This window comes from Chrysochloris asiatica, unplaced genomic scaffold (genome assembly GCF_000296735.1).
Source record: "Chrysochloris asiatica unplaced genomic scaffold, ChrAsi1.0 scaffold00289, whole genome shotgun sequence".
NCBI classification, from domain to species: domain Eukaryota; kingdom Metazoa; phylum Chordata; class Mammalia; order Afrosoricida; family Chrysochloridae; genus Chrysochloris; species Chrysochloris asiatica.
Genome location: NW_006408807.1, coordinates 2,099,145 through 2,123,785, shown reverse-complemented (window position 1 = coordinate 2,123,785; position 24,641 = coordinate 2,099,145). Strand labels below are relative to the sequence as shown.

The window sequence follows — 24,641 nt, the reverse complement described above, 5'->3', positions numbered from 1 at the left end:
AAAACATTAAATAAATAAATAAGAACCAGGACATGAGTAGGTACATGCATACCCATATTCATCGTAGCACTATTTCCATCAATGGAAGACTGGATAAATAAACTTTGGTATATACACACAATGGAATGCATTGTTGAAGAATAACGATGAGTCTACAAAACACATCACAATATGGATAAACTTGGAGAACATTATGCTGAGTGAAATCAATCAATTACAAATGGACAAATATTGTATTAAATCACATTGTAAAAACGCAAGAAAAGCTTTCATACTAAAAAAATCATGCTTTGATGGTTAGGGGAGTGGGGGGAGGAAAGGAAGAGTAATTCACTGTCTGGAGAAGACACACTAACTCAGCTAAGAGGACGGATGATGGAGAGAGCAGTACACAGGAAGGGGGAAGGCAGTAAACAAGAAAGAGGTTGGCAGAAGAACAATGAAGATAAGTGAAGACACAGGAGGTATGCAAGCGCTAAAGGGGATAGAAGTAAGTAGTGATAATATACAACAATGTTTTATGTGTAGATACTTGGATGGAGACACAGACTGAATGGGTGTGAAAGGCAGAGTGGGATATAAAAGTACTTACATATCTCAGAACTATAATGAGGATATTTGAACATGGGTAACCACAAGGTAGAAGAGGGACAAATATTTCTGCATGGAAGGGACTGCAATTATTGAGATGAAACAAGGGTTACAATTTGTTGAATGAAAAACTGATGATTTTGTCTGTAAACCTTCACTCAGTTCACAATAAAAGATATTAGAAAAAATAATAAAAAGACCTATGCTAAGAAAACTACAAACACTATTACAAGAAATCAAAAGATATCTACAGAAAAGGAAGAATATACATGCTCATGGATAGGAAGACTTAACACTGTGGAAATATCAACACTACCTAAAGCGATCTATAGATATAATGCAACCTCAATCCAGATTCCAGCATCATTATTTAAAGAGACTGAAAAACTAATTACTAACTTTATATGAAAAGGAAAGAGACTGTAGATAAGCAGAGCATTACTAAAGAAGAACAAAGTAGTAGGCCTCTCACATCCCAATTTCAAAACCTATTAAAAGAGTCACAGTGGTCAAAACAGATGGTACTGGTACAACAAAAGGCATATGAGTAACAGTACAGAACTGAGAACCCAGAAGTAAATCTATCCAGCTGATGCTCGACAAAGGGTTTTGTTAAAGAGAAAGTCTGTTTAACAAATGCTGCTGGCAAAACTGAAAATCCATTTGCAGAGGAATGATACAAAAGTGATATGCAAAACCAGATGCAAAAACAAACTCAGTGTGGATTAAAGACTTAAATGTAAAACCTTGAACTATAAAGATCATCAACAGGGACAAACACATGGCATCCAGGCATTATCAAACATAAATGAAAACACACACACAGAAGAAGACAAAATAGATGACTGTGACCTCCTAAAAATTAGATACTATGTGTGTCAAAAGATTTCACCAAAAGAGTAAAAAGACAACCCACAAACTGGGAAAAATGATTTTGACAATGGCATCTCAGACAAAGGACTAATCTCTAAAATGTATAGAAAACATCAACACTTCAACAAGAAAAAAGACAAATCATCCAGTTTTAAAATGGGCAGAGGACGTGAGTCAACACTTCACCCAAGAAATATTCAGGGAACCAACAAACATGAAGAAATCTCACAATCATTAATCATTAGAGAAATGGATATCATCTCACCCCAGCATTAATAGCAAAGTTCAAAAAAACAGAAAACAATACATGCTGGTGAGATGTGGTGAAACTGGGACCCTCCTTCACTGCTGACAGGATGATAACATGGTGCAGCCACTATAGAAAATTAATGGCACTACTTCAAAAAGTTGGAAATACAAATACCCTATAACCCAGCAACCCCTCTACTTAGTATATTGTTGCTGTTGCTGTTATTAAGTGCCATCGAGTTGGTTCCAATGCATAGCGACCCTGTATGGGGTTTCCAAGGAGTGGTTGGTGAGATTAAACCACCGACGTTGTGTTTGAAACTGACCTTGCAGTCCAGCACATTAACCCACACACCGCACCAGCCTCAAAAATTGACAGTGGCATAAATAGATATATGCACACCTATGTCATCTCAGCATTATTTACAAAAACATGCAGACAGACTTGTTAAGTGCCATCAAGTCAGTTCTCACTCACAGCAGCTGGTGGGTTTGAACTGCCAATCTTGCAGTTCAAATCAACCTAGTGGTCCTATAGCACCACATCAGGACTCCAGACAGAATAAATGCTCATAAATGATAGAAAGGGTAACCAAACTTGGGTGGTGGATGTTGTTGCTAGATTTCATCTAGTCAGTTTTGACTCTTAGTGACCTTATGCACAACAGAATGAAACACTGTTCAGTCCTGCTCCAAGTTCACAATTGTTGTTATGCTAGACGCAACTGCTGCTGCCACTTTGCCAATCCATCTTGTTCGAAGATCTTTCTCTTTTTCACTGATCCTCCACTTTACAACACATGATGTCTCTCTTCAGGGACTGGTCCTTCCTGATATAGGGCCGAAGTATGAGAGACAGAGTCTTGACTTCCTGGCTTCTAAGGAGCATTCTGGCAGTACTTCTTCCAACAGATTTGTTTGCTCTTTTGGCAGTCCATGTTACCTTTAATATTCTTCTCCAACACATAACACACAGGCATCAGTTCTTCTAATGTCTTCCTTATTTATTGCCCAACTTTCACATGCATATGAGAATACTGAAAATACCATGGCTTGGATTAGACACACCTTAGTTCTCAAACTGACATCTTTGTTCTTGAAATACGTTGTTTGATCTCTTGACTACTGTTTCCAAGATTATGGATCCAAACAAAATGAAGTCTTTGACAACTTCAATTTTTTCTCCATTTATCATGTTATTTATTGGTTCAATGGTGAGGATATTTGTTTTCTTTACATTGAGCTGCAATCCATACTGAAGGCTATGGTCTTTGATTTTCATCAGTAAGCATTTCAAATCCTTTTTACTTTCAGCAAGCAAGGTTGCATCATTTGCATATCACAGGTGGTGAATGAGTCTTCCTCCAATCTTGATGCCATGGTCTTCTTCATATAATCCAGCTTCTCATATTATTTGCTCAACATACAGGTTGAACATGTATGGTGAAAGAGTACAACCCTAGCAGACAATTTTCCCCATTTTAAACTATTCAGCGTCTCTTTGTTTTGTTTGAATGAATGCTACTTGATCTTATGTACAGGTTCCTCATCATCACAATGAAGTGTTCTGTAATTCTCATTCTTTGCAATGTTATCCACAAAGTCTAAAGTGTTTGCATAATCAATAAAGCACAGGTAAACATCTTTCTTGGACTGCAGGTGTAGTGTTGTAGGATAAATACTGACCTGCGAACCACAGGTCAGACATTCAAGCCACCAGCTGCTCCTCAGAAACACTATACAGGGTTGCTGAGACAGAATTGACTCAATGGCACTTAACAACAACAAGGTCTAGGATATTGATCTTTATGTGTTCCATTTCATTTGTGACAGCTTTCAATCTTGTCAGATTGATTCATTCTTTGTATAGTCCATGTTTTAAAGATTAATAGGTGTTTACAGCTGTTTCTCATTTTCCATTGTGGCCCATCCACTAACGGAGGTCCTGAAAGCTTTGCTTCATTCAAGTCATCATAGTTTACTTTGAGGAGGCAGTTCTTCTCCAGTTTTGAGTGCCTTCCAACCCGAGGGGCTCATTTTCTGGGACTATATCTGGCGATATTCTGGTATTTTCATAATGTTTCAATATTTAGTATTTTGATGCTATTTGACAGCATTCCATTTTAGTCATAAGGGTTTTAGTGGCTAAATATTCAAAAGTAGTTTGCCTTTCCTTCTTCTTTGTCTGTCTTAGTCTGGAAGCTCAGCTGAATCCTGTCCACCTTGGGTGACCCTGCTGGTATTTAAAATACCAGTGGCATATCTTCTAGCATCATAGCGACACACAAGCCACCACAGTACAACAAACTGACAGACAAGTGGTGAAAACTTTGGTACATACACACAATGGAATACTATGCAATGCTGAAGAATAACAGTGAATCTGTGAAACACCTCATAACATGAATGAACCTGAAGGACATTATGCTGAGTGTAATTTGTTTTGGTTAAGTGCCGTTGAGTAGGTTCTGACTCATAGTGACCCTGTGTAGGGTCTCCTAGTTGCTGCTGGTGGGTTTGAACCACCAATCTTGAAGTTCAAACTGACCTTATGGTCCAGTGCATTATCCCAAAGCGCCACACCAGGACTCCAAATTAGTCAATCACAAAAGGGCAAATACTGAATGCAACCACTATTGTAAAAACTCAATAAAAGGTTTTCATGCTAAAAGAAACATTCTTTGATGGTTACCAGGGGTGAGAGGGGAGGCAGAGTAATTCACTAGAGGGTAGACACACGTTAACTCAGATGATGGGGCAGGCATAATATAAAAACACTAGCAAAATACATTCATTTGTAATTCTCCACCATTCAAGATCATAAAGGCAGCATTTACCTAAGGAAGAAGTTTGGAGTGGTTGGGAAGGAGGGTGTAATGAAAATACGAATCACAGGGAGGAAGTGGAAGTGATGTTATAGGGAGGGGATTGCTGTGCAATCTATTGAAATGAAACCAAGTGTCTGATTGTTTTTTTTGTTTTGTTTTGTTTTTTAATTAAATGTTTTTATTTTGGATTGAGTGAAAGTTCACAGGGCACATCATCAGCTTCACATTCAACCATTCATATAGCTTGTTTCACTACATTGATTATTATCCCCTCCATATATCATCAGTTAACAGTGTTTCTCTCTATCCTCTTTAGCTTTTTTTTTGTTTGGGGGGGGGCGGGACTTGCCTTTTTGGAATTTACATTCTTGGGTTTTAGGGAAGGTTTTTACATTTGTCTGTGGATATCCAGGGCTCATGTATGAGATTACTAACAAGCATTACTGAATAATCAGATGAGGGACAGTTTGCTATGTCTACTAGGTAGCTAAAGTCTGATCCTCAGAGGTTTGGACGGTCAACGCTTGGGCCCACAGGGGCTTGACCTCCTGACTGGGTCTGCACGGTCTGCATCAGATTCCTCCTTATTTATTGTTTGTTTAAGGGATGCTGCCTGTCTTAGGCGGTCAGTGCGAATTCCTCAGTCTTACCAGTCATTGAAACTCATTGCAGCATGGCAATGGCTCTGTCTTAAGTTGCCGAGGTTCCATGTGATCCTTACCCGTCTCTGGCCACACGTCCAGCATAAACAGCCGCCATCCGAGGAAGGCAGGGAGGAGGAGATCGGCTGGGGACCCCATACGCAAGACGTTGCCAGCCCACCACCTGCTCTAAGGTGACCAAGCAGGATCACTATGCTGAGGTTCAATCGAGTTCTTAGGGGATTTTACTCTCTAGCAGGGGTAGCAAATTAGTAGCCACTCAGTGCTCACTTTGAGAATTACTTATATCATAAATTTGAGCATGTAGCTGATGAATATCCATAGACAAGTGTGCATTGTTCCACAACCTCCTAAAATGCTGTTGGGTTAAATTCCAATCAAGTTCTGGATTACTGAAAGATAACACAGATCTACTTATCCCATGAATAACCTTAGCTGGGAGTGTAATCTGGATATATTGGGTCTTATTTCCCTTAAGTGATCTTCCTTTCTCTAAAGCATTTAGTCTGTTTTGTAAACCTTTGTCTATTTACTCTTGGATCATATGAGCGAGACTAATATTCCTAGGCAGTTGATTTAGCATCTGATTGTTTTAATGTAAACTTGATGATCTGCTCTACAAACCTTCACTCACTCAACTCACAATAAAAAGTTAAAAAAAGAAAGAAAGTTGTGCTGAGGAATTTTTTCTAACATGAGAATGTATCTTCTCATTCTCTGAGGATAGCAAGGACTGTCGTACAAGAATTTTATTGGGAAACTTTACCCAGTTACCCTACAGTCCTGATCTTGTCCCTTCAGACTTCTTTTTGTTCGCCAAACTCAAAGAACGTTTAAACGGAACACACTTAGGAATCCTGGTGTGGTGTAGTAGGATAAGCACTGGAATGCTAACTGTACAGTTGGCAGCTCAAATTCACCATCTGCTCCTTGGAAACCAAAGAAAGGTATCAAAGCAGCAGCCCTGGTGGCAGTGTAGGATAAGAACAGGACTGCTAATTGCAAGGTGGACAGTTCAAACCCACCAGCTGGGAGAAAGATGTAACTTTTGCTCCCGTAAAGATTTATAGCCTTAGAAACTCTATATAGGGTTGCTGTGAGTTGGAATTGACTAGATGGCAATGAGAAATAGAGAAGATATGACAAAGGAGAATTGATGGCACTGCAGGATAAGCACTGGATAGCTAATTGCAAAGCTGGCAGTTCAAACCCACCAGCCACTCCATGTACAATAGATGAGGCTTTCTGATCCCATAAAGAATTATAGTCCTGAAAATCCTCTATAGGGTCACTATGAATCCGAATCAGCTTGATGGCAGTAACACAGAGAGAGAGAGAATACCAAACTGCTGTTTTGATGTTTGTTGCAGACCGTGCAAACCTGGTCAGGAGTTCGAGGCCCTGTGGGCCCAAGTGTTGCAGACCGTACAGGCCGCAGGCTCTGAGGAACAAACTCTAGCCACTTAGCAGACACAGCAAACTGTTTTTCATCTTAGTATTCAGTTATGTTTATTATTAATTGCATACATGAAGCCCTGATATCCACAGATAAATGTAATATTTTCCTAAAAGCCGAGACTGTAAAATTCCAAAAAGGCAAAGTTCTTCCCTCAAAGAATTCAGTTAAAGTAAATTGGGTGGCTCCCGGTCTTTGTTCTAAGGACAAAAGGACACCCTCCCTAAAGTGTTTCCAGGTACAGCCCTATTCACCCAGGCGTCTGGCTTCCTAAGAAACCTTCCCCCATTTGAGGCTAGGTGCTAAAAGGTATGTTAAATAAGCTTGAGAAACCAAGTTGCGGTCGTGAGATTCGAACCTGCGAAGTACGATGTAAAGCTGTCTGAATGTCTGGAAAATTAGCTGTACCTTGTCTTAGTCCCACCCAGCTTTGTGTATAGTTCCTCCCCTAAATAAAACGGAGGCACAGGACGAATCCGGTGTGCATTACAGCTTGGAGAGCGTGCTATACGGCTGACTAGGCATGCGTTGCTGACCAGCTAGTAAAGGGTGCGTTCTGCCCGCTTAGCTAAGATGTTTACTATGCGGGATCTTACTGCCCTTATAGCTAAGATGTTCACCATGCGTGATCTTCCGGACGTCAGTAATGCATCCGCTCTGGTTTTGGGGTGTCTCTTTGTCTCTCTCGTGTCCTTGTGTGTCTTTCTATATTTCTACCGCCACCAGATATCCCCACCTCATGAACCAAACACCTATGTCGAGGCCGGTCCTCGGCAGATGTTAAATAAATTTAAGAGTGCAACATTCTCCCAGGGAAGTATTTGTTGTCATTGTTGCCAATAAGTGCTGTCCAATTGGTTCAAGCTCATAGTGACCCTGCATAGAGTTTTCCACGGAGCAGCTGGTGAATTTGAAAAACTGACCTGGTGATTAGTAGTCCAGTGCTTATCCTACAGTATCACACAAGGACTCACTGCCTTCAGAAGTGAATAGGCCTAGATGCAGTCTATGTAAAGAAATAATAGCTTCATATTTTGATATTTTTGCTAGGTTAAGGTTTCTAGGATTTTGTAGCAATACTTTTTGACTTACCCTCATAATCCTAGTCCTAATAAGCTCTCCTACACAAATACCAAGAAACAAAATTGTAAGAAAATATATTCACATCCATCCAGAGTAAAAATGAGAACAATATAAATGCTCATCAGTTGGGGAGAGATTAAAGAAATGATCTTGTAACCCTTCACAGTCATTGAAAGAATAGGGTAGATTTGGATGTGCTATCAGAGAAAAAAGTGTCTGATATCCATATTATTGTTATTGTTGTTAAGTGCTGTTGAGTCAGTTCCAACTCATAGCAACCCTGTAATAGGGATTCCAAGTAGCAGCTGGTGAGCTTGAACCACCGATATTGTGGTTCAAAAAGACTTTGCAGTCCAGCAGATTAACCCACAGTGCCATACTGTTAGTATGCATAAAAAATCAATGTGTGAACATTTTGCATAAAACTGTCCCCATTTTTCAGGACCTCAGGTACACAAAACGGAATTAACCATAATCTCAGGTCATGCCCACATTCATTTTGTGTAAACTACATTTCTATATGGAGTCTTGGTACGGCACTGTGGGTTAAAGTCGGTTTGCACCACAAGGTTGGCAGTTCAAGCTCACCTGCTGTTCCTTGAAAACTCTATACAGGCTTGCTATGGGTCGGAACCAATTTGATGGCACTTAGCAACAACAACAACATTTATATATACACACACACACACATAGGATACAGATATGAATTTGCATATATATAGGAAAATAGAAAAAAAAAAGTCACATTCCTAACAGTACCCCCTTTAGAGAAATAAGAGTCTAAGGATGTAATTAACCTTTCTGTTTCAATAAATGCAGAATATACACCTTCCCCAGTGGGTATACATCCCTCCACCCTTGAAGGAATCACTATCACTAATATCTTTGTGATAATCCCTCCTATGAGACCAGGATTGAAATACAGTGAATTTGCACTTTATTAAATGCCTATGAGGCAAGCAGAGCAGCGACCTTAGAAGCAGTGCCTGGTGAGACACAGCTTGGCCACTTACGGGTAGGTGGCCTGCTACGGGTGCATGGTGCTCTATGTTTTCCCTTCCCTTCCTCATTTGTAAAATGGAGATAATAAAATGCCTGCCTCATGGTTGTCAGAGGGTTCAATGTGCTCACACGGCAAAGCAATAGGTCAGGGCCCTCGAAGTAGAAGTGAGTCCTTCTCTTCCTCACCACCATCACCTCCCACACTATGGTCAGAACAGAACAAGATGTGCAAGGTAAAGGCCAGTCATTAAGACCAAGCCTAAAACAGCACTGTATGTGGGAAATAAGGCACACAAGGGTGAATTGACAAGATTCTATTCCATATCACGCTATGTATACTTATACTATAAAGTCATGAGGCTGTGTCTTATTGTCTTGTGGTCATCACTTGTGCTTTCAGTTTGCAATTCACGTTGCTATCAGGTGCTGTCAAGTCACTTCTGAATCATTTACAAAACGCTTCTGGGCCCGATGCCATCCTCACAACCACTGATTGTTATGCTTGAGTGTACTATTGCAGCAACTGTGTCCCTCCATAACGATGAAGGTCTTCCAGGTACTGGCTCCTCCTGATAATACGCCCAAAAGAAGTGAGACGACATCTTGCTAGCTTGCTTGCTTGCTTCCAAAGGACATGCTGGCTGTACTTCTACCAAGACAGATTTGTTCCTTATTCTGAAAGCCCATGGTATACTCAATATTCTCAGACAACACCATAATTCAAATGCATTAATTCTTCTGTTGTTGTTGTTGTTAAGTGCCATCTAGTTGATTCCGACCCATAGCAACCCTGTATAGGGTTTCCAAGGAGCAGCTGGTGAGCTTGAACCACTGACCTTTCAGTTCAAATAACTTTGCAGTCTGACGCATTAGCCCACAGTGCCACACCTTCCTTATTTAATGTCTAGCTTTCATATCCACTTGAGGCAACTGAAAAAAAGATCATGGCTTGGGTCAGGCACACCTCAGTCCTCAAAGGGATGTTTTTGCTTTTTAACACTTTGCATAGTGGTTACAAGTAGGGCTGTTAACTTCAAGATCAGCAGTTTGAAACTACCAGCTGTTCCATGGGAGAAAGATGAGGCTTTCTGCTCCCATAAATACTTACAGCCTCGGAAACATTACATGAGGTCGCCATGGGCTGGAACGACTCCACGGCACATCACTGCTACCAAAGAGGTCTTTTGCAGCATATTTGCCCAATTCAATATGTCTTTTGATTTCTTGACTGCTGCCTCCATGAGCGTTGATTGTGGATCAAAGTAAAACACAATCCTTGATAATGATCTTCATTAGTAACTATTTTAACCTTGCATATCACAGGTTATTAATGAGTCTTCCTCCAATCCTGAAGCCTTGTTATTCTTCATATAGTTCATTTTATCAAATTATTTGGTCAGATTACATCCTGAATAAGTATGGTGAAAGGATACAACCCTGTTGCTCCCCTTTCCTGATTTTAAATCACGCAGCAACCCCTTGTTCTGTTTGAACAATTGCTTCTTGGTAATGTATATATTCTACATGTGCACAATTAACTGTTCTAGAATTCCTGTTCTTCACTATGTTATCCATAATTTGTTACAATCCACAGAGTTGAATGCCTTTGCATAGTCAATAAAACACAGGTAAACATCTTGCTGGCATTCTCTGCTTTCAGCCAAGAGCCGACTGACATCAGTAACAGTAACACTCATTTTATGCCCTCTTCTGAATCCTGCCTGGATTTCTGGCAGTTTTCCATTGAAATATTGCTGCCACCATTTTTTACATTATCTTCAGCAAAATTTTACGTACTAGTGATAGGAACGATTCAAAAATTCCCTAATTCTGTTGTAGCACCTGTCTTTGGAATGGACACAAATATGGATCACTTCCAGATGGTTGGCCAGTTCTACCTCCCAAATTTCTTGGCATAGATAAGTGAATGAAGCACTTTCAATGTTGCATACATTTGCTAATACATCCTAGTTTGTTCCACAATGAGCCCCTGGCTTTGTTCTGACTGATGGTATTGAGCTTCTCCATAGTTCCTTTTTACAATTGTAGTAAATTTAGTATCCATCTTTCTAAGCATTCATATGACAAGGTCGATGTGTATGTGCTGTTTATGTTGTTGAAAAAAGAGATTTCCAATGCATAAGCAAATTGGTCTTAGAAAATTATATCAGGTGATCTCTGGCATCGTTTCTATTACCAAGGTCATATTTTCCAACTACGGATCCTAACTGTTTGTTGCTAACTTGAACATTCCAATCACCAGTAATTATCAAGCATGTTGACTTCATGTTTTTATCATTTCAGGCTGCAAAAATTGGTAAAAGTCTTCAATTTCCACACCTTTGGCATTAGAGATTGCTGCATAAACTGATTAACAGTCATATTAACTGGTCTTCTTTGTAATGTTTGGATATTATGCTCTCATTGGCAGTGTTGTATTTCAGGATAGCTCTGAAAAATATTCTTTGTGTCGATGAATGTGAGGCCGTTCCTCTTCAATTTGTCGTTGCTGGCCTGGTAGACCATATGATTGCCAGATTCAAAATGGCCAATGTCAGTCCATTTCAGCTCATTAATCTGTAGGATATTGATCTTCAGGCATTCCATTTCATTTTGACAACTCCAATTTTCCTTGAGTTATGCTCTGTGCATTCCAAGGTTCAATTATTAATGGATATTTGCAGCTGTTTCTTATCATTCTGAGTTGGCTTTAGGACTCTGTAATAATAAATTACATTGAATCCATCTAGGAAAAGTCCTGAAACATACCATGAGGTTGTTATGATCTCAAAATTTTACAAAGACACTTTCTCCTTGATGTTTTGCACATCTAGCCTGATGTTGCAGATATGTAGATGATTTCTTCCCTTTTTCCCAACTGGCACTCCATTTGTAGAATTCTCTATTTGAGATTGAAAAAGCCTTTTAATAACAACTGTGCAACATTCTATGTGCAAAATGGAGACTTTAAATGAAATAGGCTTTAAAAAAATCAAGTGTGAACACAAATGATATTGTTTCATGAGATTATAAAAATAGAGAGAAAGAAAAAAAAAATGTTTTTCCCAGAAGAGCAATGAACACAGCAATGAAGCTCATGATAAAAGCAGCAAATCAGCTGAACTGAGATGGAAAATTAGTGCCAGCTCCTTAGATGCTCACTATACACAGATGGGGTAGGGCATTCCTAACCCTCACTCCCCCCAGAGTTATGTGTGTTTTCAGAGCAGTCCCACAAGAACCCTTGGCACATGGCAACCTGTTGTCTGTCACCTCTGGGGCTGGGGCAGGTGAACCTCAGACCGGACTTAAGGCCAGGCCATTCTCCAGCCCAGCTCACTTCTCTGCCATGCATCCACATTTATTGGGTGACACCAAGCTCCTGTTTCTACAACACCTAACATAAATGCCAAGGGAATGAACAAGTGAAAGTAGGGAACCCTGATGTGGATGAACCAATAATGCCCTGACCAAAGCCACACATAGTGCTGAATTACAAAATCATCCTCTTCTTCCAAACACAAAACCACATCCCTATTCTAGAACAAGATGAGACAGACCCCTTTAACACACTTCTGGAGAATTCCCAGTGTCTCCCAATAGGGGCTCTTAAGGTGTGTTTGGGGGTAATGCAGTTCAGTAGTAGAATTCTCACCTTCCATGTGGGAAACCCAGGTTCTTTTCTTGGCCATCTGTCCGTAGAGACTTGTGTGTTGCTATGATGTGGACTAAATTTTAGTGGCACTTCCAGAATAAAATGGAATAAAAAGAAAAGCAAGGAAACTGATTGTGGGGATGGTGCAGGACTGCGCAGCATTTTGTTCCAGTGGGCACAGGGTTACCATAGAGCTGATTGGTAGGCAGTTAACAACAAAGGACTGGATTCAGTGCTATCCAGTCTTAATAAAAATATTTCTCTAAAGTTACCAATTCACCTGATCCATCTTTAATAAAATCAATTAAAACCTCAACCAATCTGTTGTTCTCTAAACAGCTGAGAAACATCACGATAAACCTCATAGCTCTTTATGAAAATAGCAAGATAGTATAGGGATCTGAGGACCTCCTATATGGCCTGTGTGGGAAATGACAGTCCTTTCTTCAGGGCTAACAGACTCTCTGATACAAGATGCTTCCACTTTGGGGGAGGTCAGCTCTCTTCTCCTTGATCACACCCAGCTTTGGACTGAAGGATGAGCCATAAAAGCAAACAACTTCTGATTTCCCTCCTCTCATTCCTTCTGAAGCCTCAGCATCGATTCTTCCCTATAGTCTACACACATAACTCCCTGTGACAATAATGGGCTGTACATGTGCACTGAGGGGGGCATAAAATTTTTATCTCTATAAAAACGGTACTAGCGTGGTGCAAGCAAAGTTTTTGTTTTTTTCCCAAGGCCTTTACTTGTGGGCAATATATTGTACATACAGATGTTTTTGGATTTTTTTTTTTCCTTTTTAATTTTAAATTGAGATTATGAACATATTTTATGCAGGTTAATATATCCTTTTCATGTAAAATTTAACTGAAACCAGTCCTGGCACTTAACAACAAGAGAAATTCTCCAGCTTATTATAAACATACTTCAAGAAACCTGAAATGCATGTCCTCTGGAAATAATTTTGCTGGGATTTTGGTTATTATTAAAATCCTCTCAGAATTATGTCACTGGTGTCTAATGTGCCTCAAAGCCCTTTTGTGTTACTGATCAGAGTAAAGCATTTCTCAGTACTGGCAGTGTAGTATGTTCTCACCAATGAAACAAGGAAAAGGGCTTCCTGGACACCAGGCAAAATCAGCCCAGCTTGTATTTCAGTCCTAGGCTATGTATGGTACAATGGTTGGGAGTAAATCGATGGACATGCAGGTTTATAAGACAGGTGCCTCTGAACTGTGACTGAATGATCAGCTTCTCTTCTGCCCATTTTGAGTGTGCTTATCTTTAGTTTTCCATTTGAGAAAGCAGGTTTACTGTGGCAGTCACTGAAACGTAAGGGAATCCACTATCTCAAAATTTTCTACTTGTCATGGGGTAGAATTCTTGAGGTAGGGATGAGGTTTTTGAAAGCATGGAGACTCATAATACTTTTAGGAAGTAGATACTAATGTTCACTGTTTGTTGAGGAATAAAAAAAGCAACACTCTCTGTTAGGCTGAATGCTCTTAGTAACATTTACGCAGAACTCTCTCAGCAGAATGGGTGGCCCTTCTAACATTGACTCAGTCAGAGAGAGCGATTGGGCTTGATGAGTTTCTCAGAGCAGTGCTTCTCAAGCTTTAATGTTCGTCTCCATCTTCTGGGAAGCTTGTTCAATTGCAGATTTGAATTCACTTCTAGTTCTAATGCCGCAGGACTGTCGGCTTGTAGTATTTGCACACTGTGGTGACTTGCATATTGTTGTGATGCTGGAAGTTATGCAGCCAGTATTTCAAATACCAGTAGGGTCCATCTCTGGTGGGAAGGTGCAATCATGGCAGGTAGATCATATCTGACTTCCTCTGGCTTCATTAGGGGAAAGGAGACTCAAACTCAAATTCAACAAAAGACCAATTCCCATGAAGCAGAGGTTAGACATGTCCCCATCCTGCGGTCTTCTTTAGCCTCTTCTGAAAGTAACCATCCCTCCTTCAGCACTCTCTGCTTCACATCTGGGTTCAGTGATCTGTTGCAATGGCCACACGTTACTCATAGACAATACTCATGATTTGGGGGTTTAGTAGGGAAGTGAACAAGGTATAATTCACAACCCAGGATGCAGCAGTTTTCCAATCAGGAATACTTCTCTGCTGTACTGCAGACACACAGTGCTCCCGTCTTCTGTCTCTCAGCCATGTGGCCCCTCAGCCTCTGCCCTGCTCAGGCAAGGGTTACAAAGCTCCTTAGGCTTATCTGTAAATGTGCAAAGGGCACATTCTGCAAGCCAGACTCCTGCCCACAGGGGCTCAGCTTCACTCAGTCTATGGGTTTCACTAGGTCCGTGGGCCAGGAATCCTGCAGCTGCTCTGTCTCCCCATGAAGCCACCTCTGCCACTGCCATTTGTCATGCTCTACTCCTGGTTTTTCTTTCAAAATGGTCCTGAGAGCACTGTTCCTGCTTCCTAGATGGATCTTTTAAAACCAAAAGGGATGACAAAATTAGTCAATCCCAGCATTAGAGTCCTATACATTCTCTTTGCATGGTTCCAGTGTGGTGTTTTGGGTTCATGTACCAGACTGCAAAATCATTTGAACTGCAAAGCCAGCAGTTCAAGCTCAACAGCTATTCCTTGGAATAGATATGGGTCAGAACCGAATAGCTATGGGTCAGAACCGAATTAACTGCACTTAACAACAACAACAACAAGACTTTGGACTTCTGGTGTGGCACTATAGGATAAATGCAGCACTTCATGGTCAGGCTGAACCACAAGGTCAGCGGTTCAAAATCACCAGTTGCTCCTCGAAAACTCTTATGAGTGGGAACTGACTTGACAGCACTTAACAACAAAAATGACAACAACAAGACTTTGAATAAAAAATTCATACCAAGCAAACTCATGGCACCACAGCATGTTTCAACAGAGCTTCCAGACGGACAGACTAGGAGCAGAGACCTATCAGTCTAGTTTAGAAAATTAGCCAATAAAACCCTTATGGATCACAAGAGAACATTGTCCTCCAGATGGGTTATCAAGAAGGATCAATTGCTAGAGAGAGACATCATAATGGACAAAATGGGGTCAACAATGATGAAGGACACACTTGGTGAGGTGGATTGGCAAAATAGTCACACAGAGGGACTGGTATGTTGGCAATTATGAGGTGACTTCAGGGCCAGACAAAGTTTTATTTTGTTGTATAAAAGGTCATCATGAGGCCCGGCAGCCAGAAGACTTGCCTCCTGGGCCATGTCTTAGAAAAAAGGACTGAGTGCAGAAGAAAAGCGAACTCACATGATGGACATATTTTTTGAGATGAAAGATGTATTTCAACTAAAAGAAAGATGTAGTTCAACTAATTTTTTCTTTGGGAGAAGGTTGCTCCCAAAGAAAAAGGCATTACTGCCACATCAGTAAAAGAAGTCCTTCAAAGCTTAGTGGCTGACGCTATGGTTGACTATGAGAGGACTGGAACATCTAATTATTATTGGGCTTTTCCGAGTAAAGCTTTTCATGTAAGGAAGCGTAAGTTGGAACTCCAGGAACTGGATTCTCAGTTGTCAGAGGGAAGCCAAAAGCATGTCAACCTACAGAAAAGCACTGAGAAAGCTAAAACTGGCCGGCATGAGACGGGAGAACGAGCCATGCTTGCAAAGGAGCTTTCTTCACTTCGGGACCAGCAGGAATAGTTAAAAGCAGAAGTCGAAAAATGGAAAGAATATGACCCACAAATTGTGGAAGAAATACGTCAAGCAAATATAGTAGGCAAAGAAGCTGCTAACCAATGGACTGACAACATATTTGCAATAAAGCCTTGGTCCAAAAGAAAATTTGGAATGGAAGGAAATAAAATTGATAAAAATTTTGGAATTCCAGAAGACTTTGACTACATAGACTGAAATGCTGAATGGTAGTGCAGAACCTAAGTGTTTGTGAAGATGTCATTTTTTTATATTACTCACTTAAATGTATTGAAATGGCATTTGCGTGTAACTATATGTACCATTTTATTAATTTAAATAAAGTATAGACTGGGAAAAAAAAGTCAACATGAATTGGAGTCAATTCAACAGCGACTAACAACAAATTCAGTAGGTCCAGGGTGGTGCCTGAGATACCACATTTCTGACAAGCTCCCAAGTGATGTCCACACTGCTCGTCCATGGACTGCACTATGAGGAGGGCGTGCCCAGAGCTCTAATCACAAATCCCTGCATTCACTGTTTATTCAGGGGACAAGCACTGGCTGAGTAGACACTTTGAATATTCTAGATCCCCTGCTAGGACACAATGATGAATAAGAGGAGTCTTCAGTGACATTAAAACCAATTCCCATTGTCTAACTATTCAAATTTTCTAAGATATATGACTTTTATAGAACAAAAACTAGAGATACCATTTTGAAAATTGGTCTATTGGATGAAATAGTCAACTCAAAAATGGTAAATAGGACTTCAGCGCAGAGAGGGAATTGCTCAAATACAAGTAATACCAGGTACTGTGGGAACACAAGGAGAAGCACTATGGCAAATTTAGTGGGATGCAGAATTCCTTGCTAAAAAAACAAAAACAAAAACAATTTGGTCCTTTGGTCCTGGTTCCTTGTTGTTGTTAAGTACCACGGAGTTGGTTCTGACTCATAGCAACCCTGCACAGGGTTTCTGAGGCTGTAAATCTTTACAGGAGCAGAACACCTCCTCTTTCTCCCATGGAACCACTGGTAGTTTCAAACTGCTGACCTTGAGGTTGGAAGCCTGCCTCATAATCACTATGCTACCAGAGCTCCTTAGCCCCACCTAATACCTGACTTTTACTCTGATTGGCTGGGAAGCATCACCCAGTCTGATGATCTTTACCAGGATTGGCTGCGGGGCACCCACCTAGAACTGATATTTACCCTGATTGCTGAGGGTTGCTCCACCCAGTAGTTGAACTTTATCAAGACTGGACCTTTACCAGGAGTGGTAGGTGGGCACCATCCAGTCCGATCTTTACACAAGTTGGCTAAGCAGATTCCTTAAATGAGGTCCTTTGGATGCCCATGCCCTGTGCTAGGACCTTGTCAAACCTAGTAAACCTGTGATTGATAGAGATGGAATGAGCAGACCCAGAGGGTGAAAACAGAATGTAAAAAATGAATCCTAGCTGAGATCTGAATGGAGCAACCAACAGCCAAGTCACCAAGTGATGTCACTGAGCTTCCTGTGTGGAAGTTTTCTAATGGGTGAGAATGAACATCAAGTCTCTATTTAGACATTGAGGCCCCTTGCTAGGACCCCTCCCAAACCTACTCCTTTAAATATCTTTCTTTTTTTAAAAAAATATTCTTCTTTGTTATTAAAGTTGTTATTGCAGTTATATTAATTCCATAAGTTCTCTGTGACAGTTCCAAGGAATCTTGAAGCCCAATAGAGAAAGAATGCTATGGGGGAATGGGTGGCATCAGAAATGGTGTTAAAATTGGAGAATGGGGGTCCATATGATTCCTATCATCAGGGTCGCCCTTTCATTTTGTGTCCAAGTTCTATTACACAGGCCAAGAGGTAGTAAGCCAGGATGTAGGAGAAAAGGGCCACACTTGAGGAAAACTGGGATAAAATAAAGCAATGAGTAATCCTGAGTGGTGTACACACTGTTAAGCATTCAACTATTAACTGAAAGGTTGGTGGTTCAGACCTACTCAATGGCACCTCAGAAGGCCTAGTGATTTGCCTTAAAAGGTTATAAACTCCAAAACTCTTTGTTGCTGTGAGTCTGACCTGCCAGTACCTGGCTAGCCAAAGACCAATGGATTTCGAATGAGGGAGAACACACAGGATGGGACTGCTAGTCCCTGAGACAAGAACGGCCCAGGTAAGGTAGGCTTAAGGGAAGGAAGGTGGTGCATTCAGTCTGTATTGTGGTGAATTTGAGGTGACTGTGAGACCTCTAAGGAGCACTGGTGGCACCGTGGCTGAAGTGCTAGACTGCTAACAGAAAGGTCATTGATTTGAACTCACCAGCCATTCAGTGTGAGAAAGACATGTGTGACAATCTTCTTTCATAAAGACTACAGGCTTGAAACCCCAATGGGACCGATCTACAGGGCAGCTAAGAGCCAGAGTCCATAATGGTAGTGAGTCAGGTGAGCTGTCCAGAGGTGAAGTCTCGTCAATGGTGAGTGAGCAGGTCTGGAAAAGGCTTGACCCCAGGCCCGGGAATCATTAAGCTGTACAGGTAGTTGTTGCACCTGTGAAAGAGTTGTTCTCCCAGGATATGTATTTACTGAGAGCAGAATCCCAGAGAAAGTCATCCCTCAAGGGAGATGGAAGAAGAGAAGCCAGAGTAACAATGTGGGGAACGAGAGCCAGGAGAAAAGCAGTCAGCTAGTGTGATGGAAGGTAACACACCATCACCTCCGGACAGCCAGACAGATCAATTTGACACCAAGTGCCTATGAAAGCTGGCAATGTAGGGGTTGCTGACATGACGGGCAAGTCTAGATTTATGGAGAAGGAAGACCAGGAGGAGGAAGTGGTCTCATTAAAGTGATGCATGCACCAAATCTTGGAGTGGGGCTGGTAGGAGGACCACCCTCCACCCCCACAAAATGGGGTCTGAGTGGAATCGAGAGTATGTGAGGGTAGGAGTTGTGCTCCAAAAGGTCTTGTGAGACAAACTATAGACCTGGATGACACTCACAGGAAGTTATACTTCATCCTGGAGGCAAGGGGGAGCCATTAGGAAATGTTAAGCAGGGAAATGACATTGTTGGAGTTGTGTTTGTAAAAATTCCCTAGGCAACAATGCAGAGGATAGATCAGAGGGAGCAAGACAGGATATAAGAGACCACTGGGAAGCTTGTGGTAATGAAGCCACAATGTTTCTGATTTTTCAATGTCTTCAGTCTGTTGCTCACCAGAGATTCTTTTCTCCTAGGAGAATGGAGGTGGCTTGATTCTCTAACTGTTCTAGTGACTTAATTACAGAAAGTGGGAAATTCAAGTGGTTTACTAAGTATATACTTCAGTGAAGAGGGCCCTGAATCTCAGCTCAGGAATGGAGGAGTGTGAAGAAGTCTATTTGTCCTAAGACCTCCAAATGCTTCTGACTCTGATCATTTTGAGTGCTGACTAACCTCCTACTAACTCTGGTAACACTTCTGATTCCTTGTTTCTGTTTTTCTTTAAACACTGTGGTTATGCTTTCATATCACAAATATTTTCTTTTCCTCCACTCAGTCTCTAAATCAATAACTGACCTAATGCAATAAAAATAAATCAAATATGCTGGGGCTTTCTTGGGTTCTTCAGAAACAAGGGAACAGTGACTGCTTTTTGTGGAAGTGACCCCGGTGAACCAAGAGGAGACTGGGGTCCTTGGAAGACTTTGGAGGGTCTGTGAACCAGTGCCCACCTTCATCCTAATTTAAAGGAAGCCTGTGTAGGTAGCTGCTGCAGGAAGCCATTTTCAGTGCCTTTGAGCGCTCTCTTGCACTGACTTATTGAAATAATGACCAAGTATAAATATTTAACGGAAGTGGACAAACTGGTAGCTTTGCTAGATGAAGCCATTGGAGCTACATTACCTGATTAGCAGAACTTTGAAAGCAGGTTGTTTGGGTTATTTTGTTAAAAATAGGGGAAGGGCAGTTTAGATACCTTGATGATAAAATGTCAAAAATGCCTGCTGTACTTCTTCTTCCTAAGTCCTATTACTGTTTAAAAAATCTTTTACCACTCTTTCGAGTTCTGATGTGACCCTGTAGGATAAGCACTGACTGCTAATCAGAAGGTTGGTGGTTCAAATCCACCAGCCAGTCCTTGGAAACCCTATACTGGGCTGCTATGAGTCGGAACTGACTCAACGGCACTTAATAATAACCACTGTGAATCTCTGGAACACATAGATTGTTATTAGCTGCTACTGAGTGAGCCCCATTGTGCATGGGGTCTTGGGGACCCCATGCACAATGGAATGAAACGTTGCCCAGTCTGGCAAAATTCCCATGATTACTTGCAGTTCGGATCATTGTGATCCAATGGATTTTCACTTCTGATTTCCAGAAGTCAATCTTGAAGCCTTTCTTCCTAGTCCATCTTAGTTTAGAAGTTTCACTGAAGCCTCAATACTGTAGCAACACACAAGCCTCTACAGGCTGACACCTAATGACTGAGCACGAGGTCAGCTGGCCAGGAATCAAACCCACTTCTCTTGCATGAACCACCAAGGCCATGTGCATGTACTTTTCACTGAATGCTTGTGGATAAGAATGCTTTTGCCTAAGGAGTTGGTGTGTGCACTTAAGATGAGTGGCAGTTAATATGAGCCCCAAAGCACCAGCAGACAGGCTGGACCAAAGGAGTTGCTAAAGAAGAGTGTTCTATCCCTCAGCGTACGTCCTCTCTTTGCAGCCTTTCCTGATCCATGTGCTGGGCAGGCAGGTTAGTTTATTGGAATGAGCCTGTGTCAGCATCATTCTGGAAAGGGAGTGACCCATGACCAACTCAGAAGTCTTATGCTAGGGAGATGGGGAAAAATGGAAGAATTACAGAATTAAACATGTAAACCAGGCCCCAAAAAGGTGCCTCCAAGTTATATTCTGAATGTGAGTCAACAAGTAGTTATCAACTTTAGTTTCAGCTACCATCAAAACTTATTGATCTGGAAGAAAAATATTGATCAAACTGAAACAGAGATCAGTGCTGGTCTCCTGAGAAAATAAATCTTAATATTTTCAAAACTCTGCAGACGCCAAGGCCTGCTGTTTTTTTTTACTCTAAACTGCTTGTCAGACAAAGGTCCAGATGGGCTCAGCTCTTTTCTTCACTGAACACTTTTATCTGCACAAAATGACTCCTAAATGGACTTGTGTCTAGAAAAGTTAGTAAAAAAAAGTTTGTCTCTCTGTTTTGTAACAAAAGGAGGGTAGTGGTTGATCTTGCAGTCCAGGAGTGGAAGACCCTGGGACCATCAAGGGAGAAGTGCGGAGTGCACGACCCTATCCAGACAGGCAGTGACGCCAGAGATGGAGGCAGAGACGATGACGTGGAGAGATGGAGTGCTGGGGACTCTAGATTCAGGGAGGGAGAGAGGCTGGCATGCAGGGTATATCTTTTGGTTATTTGAATGGGTATATATTCCTGAGTGCGTCACTGTACATCCAAAACAAAACAAAACAAAAAAACCAGAGGGATTGGAAGCAGATGCTGTTGAATGATGATGCATGGAGGGGATTATAATCATTGCAATAAAACAAAATACGATAGAATGAATGCAAAGCTGATGCTCTCTCCATGTAAACTATCACTCAGTTCGCAATAAAAAGTTAAAACAAAACAAAGTTTGTCTCTCCATGTCTTTAATGATGAAGGACCAATTGATATTTAAAGGAATATTACTGGGAATATTTACTCACAAAAAAGAATTTCTTGGAATGAACCACTGTTGTTAAAGTGTCATCAAGTTGGTTCCAACTCATAGCGACTATATATATATATATATATATATATATATATACAGGGTTTCCGAGGAGTGACTGGTGAGCTTGAACTTCTGACCTAGCAGTCCAGGCATTAACCCACAGCACCACACCAGGAGCTGTTGTCACTGCCATTAAGTCAACTCCAACTCACAAGGCAACCTGTGTGCACACCAAAATGAAAGGTTGGCTGGTCCCGAATCATCCTCACAGGCACCAGCAGGTTTGAGTCTGTCAGTGTGGCCACTGCACCAGCTCATCTCACCAAGGGTTACCCTTGCCCTGGATGTGCTTCTGATGAAATGCCCAAAGTTAAGTGATGCTCACAGTGCTCGGTTGTTATCTAAAATGTCTCCATAGACTACTTTTCAGAAGTAGATCACCAGGCCTTTCTTCCAAGCTCTGTTGAACCCTGTGCACCTTGGATGACCTTGCTGGTATTGGAAATATCGCTGGCTTAGCTTCCAGCAACACAGCCAATGGAAAGCATCACCATATGACAAACTGACAGGTGGGTGGTGAGGAAATACACATAACTGCCCCGATTTCTTTTAGGTAACAAAGAGGCAGTTCCTGTGTGGAGTCTCCATCCAGAAAGCATGTCAGATCAAACAAATGCACAAACAAAACAATCACCATAACAACAACTTGCTATCGGGACCAAAGTAATTTTTGCAATGTCTGTTGAATCCAGTCTGTTCAGAAGTGGCCAAAAACCGCTTTAAATAACATTTTGTAGCCAAGAAGTATATACCTAATTTTTGTTTAGTGAGTAAATGAAATGAAAGGTGGGGCCCACGAGATTACAGATTAAAGAAAGCTATTTACTGAAGGCTGATGGGATGGCACAGGGGTCTGTCCTCTGGGGTGGCAGTATTGTCTTCACAGCAGGAGACTGAGCACTGCCTCTGGTGGGTTGCAGGATTATGATTCCTTTAACTGAGTTGCTAGGTGGCTCAAGCAGTTTGCAAAGCAGTTTGAGCCCACCCAGAGACTCCTTAGGTGATCTGTTTGCATAAAGATTATAGCCAAGAAAACTTTCTGGAGTGACCATGAATTGGAAATGACATCAACACGTTTGTTTTTTTGGTGAGTTTTCACATGCAAAACTGAGGGGGAAAAATCTTCCTGTGAGGACAAAATATGATGACATGCAAAAAGCACTTTTTGGTATATCTATAAACAGCTGTTGCTATCATTATGACAGGGAAGAGACAGGGTCAGAAACGAGAGGGTCCTGAGCAATTTAGGGCGGAAAGAAAGGGAAATTATGAGGTATAGTCGCTCTTGAGATTGTTGCTGTCAGAATTAAGAAGAAATCTTGAACACATACTTCTCAGAACATAGTGGGAAAAGTTTATGAATCTAGAATTTTAATCACAAAGTACTCAAATGCAAAAACAGGAGTTAAGAAAGCGTTTTAAAAAAAGTAACAAAACTAGTAAAATGTGGAGTTAAGTTTAAGTAACTGTTCACAACATGGTTAAGTTTAATTAACAATGATTATTGAAATATGCAACATAAGTAATGTAAAAAACAATCTGAAACTGGAAAAATTGGGGTCGATTCCTAAATTCCAAATGGATCCAAGAAATTAATACTAACAGAAGAAGAAACTCTTGGCGCTGTAGGATAAGCACTGGACCGCAAGGTTAGCTTCAAATGCAAGGTCAGCAGTTCAAATCCATTAGCCATGCCTGAGGAACCCTGTACAGTGTCACTATGAGTCGAAAACAACTTGACTTTGACGGCACTAAACAACAGCAAGGTGACATGTAATAGCATTCTTCATGGATGTCACATGAATTTACATGATACCAATAATGAGGAGTCCTGGTGTGACACTGTGGGTTAATGTGTCAGACTGCAAAGCTGTTTGAACTGCAAAGTCGGTGGTTCAAGCTCACCAGCTGCTCCTCGGAAGCCCTATACAGGGTCACTATGAGTCGGAACCGACTCGATGGCACTTAACAACAACAACAACAATAATGAGGTTAGGTACATTATCATGTGTATATTGATGATTTGGAGTCCTGGTATGGCTCTGTAGGATAAGCACTGGACTGAAAGGTCAAGTTGAACCATAAGGTCAGTGGTTCAACCTCAGAAGCTGCTCCTTGGAAACCCTATAGATGGTAGCTATGTGTCGACGTCACTTAATAACAACATTGACTATTTGTAGATTATCTTTTGCCAATAAGTCTTTTCCCTTTTATTTTCTATTTATGTCTTAGTAATTTGGAGGTATTCTTCAAATGTTCTAGATATAAATGCTTCATCCTATACATGTGTCACAGATGAGTTCTCCCAACTGTGGCTTGCTTTTGCATTATTTTATTAAGATCTTCTATTAAATTGCTGTTGTTGTTAGGTGCCATCGAGTTGGTACCGACTCATAGCAACCTTATGCACAGCAGAACGAAACACTGCCCGATCCTGGGCCAACCTCACTATTGTTGCCACGCTTGAGTTCATTGATGCTGCTACTTGGCCAATCCATCTCGTTAGGGGTCTTCCTTTTTTTCTCTGACCCTTCACCTAACCTTAGTGTGATTTGTCTTTCAATGTTCTCCTTTACGGTTGGTGCTTTATGGGTTTGTTAAAAGTCTTTACCCCAAAGTTCTGAAGATATGCTATCTTCAAGAAGCTGTGTTTTGCCTTTCATACTTAAAACTATGATCCATACCTAATTAATTTTTGTGTGTGGTGTGAGATCATTTTTCTCATATGGGTATCCAATTGAGCCATCACCATCTACCGAAATGTTAACCTCTTCTTCATAGCACTACAAAATATA

The 24,641-nt window shown here is 41.1% G+C and overlaps 1 protein-coding gene and 1 pseudogene across 1 annotated transcript in view; one reads left to right on the top strand and one right to left on the bottom strand.

Annotated features, from left to right (window-relative positions):
• VSTM4 (V-set and transmembrane domain containing 4) overlaps positions 1–24,641 on the bottom strand; it is a 256,023-nt gene that overhangs the window by 74,135 nt on the left and 157,247 nt on the right. The window lies entirely within an intron of this gene.
• On the top strand, positions 15,634–16,283 carry LOC102835294 (annotated as a pseudogene).